Source organism: Haemaphysalis longicornis, unplaced genomic scaffold (assembly GCF_048455015.1).
Source record: "Haemaphysalis longicornis isolate Haplotype H1 unplaced genomic scaffold, Haemaphysalis longicornis Haplotype H1 scaffold_23, whole genome shotgun sequence".
Lineage (NCBI taxonomy): Eukaryota > Metazoa > Arthropoda > Arachnida > Ixodida > Ixodidae > Haemaphysalis > Haemaphysalis longicornis.
Window position 1 is genome coordinate 6,337,180 of NW_027526306.1, and position 6,502 is coordinate 6,343,681.

Consider the following 6,502-nt stretch of genomic DNA (forward strand, 5'->3'; position numbering starts at 1 on the left):
ACAAGAGGAATACACCGTTATCACGGGGTGAAACTGACGCTCCTTGATAGTGTGTAAACTCTCGTCGAGGGCCCACTCCACCCTCCAGAGCCTCTGCTGACCGCATCATATAACATGAAAGCGCCGTGTGTAGCAGTCACTGTTGCTCTTGGGCGGTGTAATCTCCGCAGAGGAAGTGGCGAAAAGGACGCGTGCTTTTCGCGGTTTTGAAGGCCGGAGTCGACTTCGAAACTACAACTGGGCACAAAGAAAGCTGCGCTATTTAACGGGGTGAAGGTGTTGCTACCGCGAGGTCATGGTGGGCTCTCCACTGATTGTTAGTTATTCACGTATTATCAAGGTTATAGATCTATATTTACTATTTACACACCTCCTAAGTACCTATGACACTTGTCAGTTAAAGACGGAGTACGTATGGCGCAGACGGATGTAGTGTTGTGGTTTAGTTGTTCACATCTTTGTTGGCGTAACTAAGAACTGAACCCGGAATCACCCGTAGTTTCCTGGGACGGATTGCGAGGATGAGTATGTTGTATGTGTGCAGTAGCAGATCGAACAGTAGATGTAGCCAAGCTTGCAAAATCTAGGTCTAATTTTACTGTCATCTGACAGCGCGGGCTGCCTTAGAACAGGCTACTTGTAACACGCTGCTCTTCGTGTCCTTTGTCAGCGTACTCTGTCCCAGAATTGGTGGCCGACAGACGGGGTCCACCTAATATTGCAACTGAGGTTGCCTACTACGTCCCGAAGTACAAAAATGTTGGCCTGACGCAAGCTCCGTAGTGCTGGTCAACGTCGGATGATCTTTCCACTGGCTGCGGAAAAGCTGTATAAAAATGAGTTTCCACTTGGAAGCACTGGCTACACACCAGCGAGAGGGGAGAAACAGACGAGGAAGAACGTACCTGGGCGTTGCCTAACAATAGATGCCGGACCTCCTCTTCCTTGGTGGCTCACAAGCCATTGCACCTCATCGCAGTCTTTAAAGGCGGTAAACATGATGCTGTAATCGACTGTTCTTCCCGTGCAGACCACGTGAAATAGCAGCTTCGACGGCGGTGACCTTTCCCATAAAGGCGACGGCAACGTTAAGTGTTTGATAGGCGAAAGTGAGGCACGGCAAATATGCGATGATTCAATTACTGGCCGTGACAGCGGCAGTGTTGCCAGTTTGCACTTCATTCCCCTCTAAGCTGGGGGAACGTGCAGCTGTTCCATAGTCTTCCGAAAGCGTGGGTGTTGCCTAGCAACTGATGGCCGCCTGTATGTTATGCTAGCATGGCCTTATTTTGCTTAGCGTTGCTTTGCGACTGAGAAAAGGTTTACCTGGTTTAGAATTATTCCCAAGGCGTTCATCGCTCAGGGGCGTCAGAAACTGGACAAGTGTTTTTTTTCTTTTTCGTCCCTTTCACGTCTGGCAGTGTCGTGCAAAGAACTTTATAACCGAACATAACCTGATGTTCTAAGCTTTAGTGGATGTACGGTATATTGAGAAGCGATTCTTCGGCTTGTACTTTTTTGTTGTATAAGGATATTACAAACCTAAATTTTGTTTTTAGCATACTTCATTAGGCCTAAATAATGCTTTTGTGGAAAATTTTTGAACAAATCATGGTTGGCCCTTTTCAAAGATATATACGTATTGGACTGTATTCAAGAAATTCTGAGACCTAAATGCTTTAATTATGGTCTTATTTGTCACTGACCCGGCATCTAGGAATAGAAGAATGCACTGCAATAAGCAAACCCTATATTAGGCCCGCCCGGTATATGAGGAAATCGTCGCTCTCCGCGTTGCAGTTCATCTTACAGGTGGCTAAGAACGGCGACCGGGAAGTTCCTCAATGCGGGGCCCAGTCGAAATGTTCGAAAGGTGTTTGATACGACAAAAGAAATGATGACTACATACATTTTTTTGCTTACGTTAAGCAGTGTACAAGGTCAGGAGGGGGAAACGTCAAATTCTACATTGGCCGCCTACGAGCTGGCTTTGGTGCGCAATTTCGTCGAAAAGCGACAGCTTTCCGCCTCCTTTTCCCACTTCAAATAGGCACTGAAGTACTTTGTAAACATTGTGGGATTACTCGAGCAAATTGTTGCCTGGAGTCTCTAGGCCACGTTGTTGCCACTTTCGCTGTGTTCACGCAACATTATGCATTCGAAAAATCAATATGGAAATTCTTTCCTCCTGTCTTAATCAACCTTGCCGGTTTTCTATAACGTCTCAACTGACGACAAAACAAGATAAATTGTCTTAACTGCGCTACTACACGCCTTGCCGACCCTCCGACAGTATCCGTCGCGCCAGCCTTCAGTCGCGCGGCCGGCGGCGGGTCGTCGATGTTCGTTCGCTAACTTAAATCTACGCCACGACACGTTCGCGCCAGCAAGAATTTTCCTTCAGTTGGTCAGTTTGTAGACTGTATCATGCTCTAAGTCAGAGTTGCTCCACACAAGTGCAGATACGACGCTTCGCTGACTGGTACGCTAGTAGAAAATTGTAATGTCAAATAAAGGCGGAAGCAGTCAGCGAAGTTGCTATAGGTACTAGGGAATTCAAATGAACCGAACTTTTTATGATACCGCGTAGAACCAAGGATAGGGAAGCACTTTTTCCACTGCATGAATTAGCACAGCGGTCAGCAGCGCGACCACCAATCTGCAAGCTATTTTCCTCCTCATGAATGCCGTGGCTACAGACTTTTTATTATTTATTTACAAAATATTGCAGGCCTTTTTGAGGCCCAAGCAGGAGTGGGGTACAGATACAATATTCTATACACATTAACATTGCAAGCAAAAAGTAAAGAATAACTAATAAAAGCAGCGCAAGGGAAAAAAGCAAGGGTATAGTAAAGCCGAGGTTCGGCATACAAGGCATGCATGAAAAACATGAAGAACTGGAAAAAAAGACCATTTATAACGCCATACAACAAGCAACTGAAATGGGGAGAACACAAGACAGCTGAAATTTTACATGTTAGCGAAATTTTAAATTGATCGGGGTACATCCTTTGAAAGAAATATGTGGCCGGGGAGGGCATTCCAATCTATTATGGGTCTTGGAAAGAAGGAATGTTTAAACTTCTCTGTACGTGCAAAAATGGGAGTTAACTTACAGGCATGGTTATGTCGTGTGGGTCTAGTGGTTGAAGGCTGAAGGTAGGTAGAGGAGTCGAACTTTAAGTCCTGATGCCAGAGATGAAAAAGAAATTTTAGCCTACCAAGCTTTCTCCGAGATTCTAAGGAGCTAATTCCATTTGCGTTCATTAGTTCGGTAGGAAAATCAGACCTTTTATAACGACTATACGTAAAACAAACTGCAAGTCTGTTAATCTGCTCAAGTTTGTTAATATCTTTCTTATAGAAGGGGTCCCAAACAATACATGCATGTTCTAGTCTAGACCTCATTAACGAGTTGTAAGCCAACAGTTTAGCATGCGGGGGCGAGTATTTGAGCCTGTGTCTGACGAGACCAAGTTTGCGACGAGCAGATGCGGAGACAGCATCGATATGTTTTGACCATGTTAGGTGACTAGTGAGAGTTACGCCCAGGTACTTAAAGCTTTCAGTTTGAGCAATTACAACGTCATTAATGCGGTATTGGAATTCAGCGGGCCATTTTTTGTTGGTAACGCGCATGAACACTGTTTTCTCGAGATTAAGTTTAATGTGCCTCTTATCGCACCAGTCAGAAATAGCCCTTATACTACCATTTAAGACAACCTGGTCATTGTTCTTTTCAATTTCCTTGTAAACTAAGCAATCGTCGGCAAATAATCTAATAGTAACGCTCTCATCAATATAGGCTGTTAGATCATTAATGTAAATTAAAAAAAGCAACGGGCCTAGGACGCTTTCTTGCGGGACGCCAGAATTAACGGGAAGGAAGTCAGAGTAGTGGCCATCTACGTCGACGAACTGGCGGCGTGTGTTTAAGTAGGATGATATCCATTTAACTGGGTTGGAAGGGAAGTGTAATCGGTTAAGTTTCAATATCAGACCAGAAGGAGAAACCCGATCAAATGCTTTGCTGAAGTCCATAAATATTATATCCGTTTGACCAGATTTATCGAGAGTGGACGCGAGTGTATGAACGGTAGAAATGAGTTGGGTAGGGGTCGAGAAGCCTTTACAAAAGCGGTGTTGAAACGGAGTTAAAAGATTATTGTCTTCTAGAAATGTAATCATAAAATTTGCAATACAGTGCTCCAACAGCTTGCAGGATGACGAGATGTTTGTGAAAATTTTGGGGACGGTTACTGCACGAGCATTATTCAAGAAACAGTCATCTAAGCTGCTTGGAATGCTAAAACTAAATAAAACTGTAAACTGCCAATTTATTACATAACAGTATATTTTTGCTCCTGGCAGTGCTAGGTTATGGCCTAGTGTTCTTAGTGTTCCCGATAGTGCATGTTGTTTTTTACTGCGAAGCAGCCCGCCTCTTCTTGCCGAGGAAATTTTTGTGTCCGTGTACTAGAAAATGCCGGGCAAAAGGGAAGAAATTTCAGGCACCGCCACAAATCGAGCCCAAGCTACGCCCATTCCAGTAGACGAGGAGATAGACGGTAAACTCAACGAGCACAGCGGCGAGTCTACCACCTGCGCTCATTCAATGAATGCCCTTGTGTGAAGTGCAAACCGCATAATGTGCGATAAGTGCGTTCACATGATTTGGATAAGCGACAAACGGAACAGCGCCTGGGCAGCGGGAGGGCGCGCTTCGGCTGCGACGCATGAAACAAGAGTGAGGGGGAGGCATGGAGAGAGGTGACGCCATATCCGTGGGGGCCGCCCTCTTCATCACTCTTCCTCAGGCGGTGTTCTGCGCTTTCTTTCAGGCGTCACTGCTGCAGTTGGTTACATGGTAATGCGGACGCCGCCCCACTAAACTCAGGTAACGCCTGCCAGAGTCTTTGATCTCACTCTTTCCAGACCCAAGCGTGTGATTTAGAGTGACGTCGCATGGATAAGCATTGTTGGTGTCGTTTATAGCTGTGCAGTCCAACTACCTGCACAGCGTAGATTGGAGCCAAATTACTGTACGTCGCTTTATTTGATTTGGGGCGCCGTTTTTTATACTCAATTCACCCATTCATCCGCGGACGAGTTCTAAAACTCGTCGACTGACTCCGACGTGCTGGCGAGTTCTCGTTGGCGTGGTGTTGCCGTAAGCACCGACCGCTTGCGGGCACAATCCCGAATAAGCCGACCATTGGCCTGGTGCGAAAACGCCTCTTAAGATGCAAGCACGAGTCACGCAAGCCCCAAAGGTAAATGAAAAGCGCATCGCATTTGAGCGTCTGCCGTAACGCGGAGGGAACTCATCCACTGAGTACGCCTCGGCTAGTGATAGCATGCATTCCATGTTATGCTGGTAGGCTTATCTGATGCATTTTACAGCCGACGACAAGGCAGAAGCGTGGTATGCAGATTACAGAGATAATAGAGAGTTTTAGCTGACCGTTTTTGACGGTCCGCTCCGTTAGCGGCGTCCCGCTCAGCGCAACCGGAGCCAATGCCGTTTGCCGCCGAGCGCACCACGCATCGCAGTGGCGGTCGCGCTTGCTATCGAAGCGGAGCGGAGCGTGAAAAACGGTCAGCTAAACTCCTTATTAGAGAGTTTTAGCTGATCGTTTCTGACGGCCCGCTCCGCTCCGATAGCTAGCGGGAGCGCAATTGCGCATGCGTGGTGCGCAAGGCCTCTAGCGGTGATACCGGAGCGGGGCCCCACTCCGCTAACCGGGGCCCCTTAGCGGACCGCTGCGGCAGCGTACGTTACCTTGCGGAATATCAACATGGCTGCCCCGCGTTGCCAGCGCTCTCCCGCGAACTCTGTTTCTTTAGTTGAAACGCGAGCGACGAAATCGCGAAAGCTCTTCCGAATAGGCAAAGGTACCACACTCCTCAACGAGCTTTAGTACGGAAGCGAAAAACACCGATCGAAGCGCGGGGCTGCTTCTATGCAGCGCCGAAAAAAAGAGCCTTGTCTTGGGTATTCCAAAGTTTATTGGCTTCTTTAAAATAATTTAGAACCATTATACCGTGTAAGGTAATGCATTGCAAATAAAAGGTGAAATAGGGCACTAAATAGTTTACATTACTTGAGCGACTAAATTCCAATTCGCATGTTTAAATTTGCGATGACATTTTGGTTTGCACGCGCACAGGGCACGACCAGTGACGCGAATCCCGTCGAGGGAGATACGGTTATAGCTTAGCTAAAAGCCTTTCTGCCGCTGACGCTCTGGTTGTGCTATGCGGGCCTCCGGTGGCATAGCGGAGCGTCAAAAACGGTTAGCTAAAACTCTCTATTGTCACCTAACGAAAGACGACGCAGCTGTCTTGGAAGGAAACCAAGTTTATTAGAGCGAATTTGTGTTGCCATAACAACTAAAAAAAATACAGAGGCGGCGAAGCAGCCGTCAACAAAGTTACCTGGACAGGCCAGTGTCGGCGAATCGGGTGCCGCAGCGTCTGCTCCGTGAGAAATTATTTC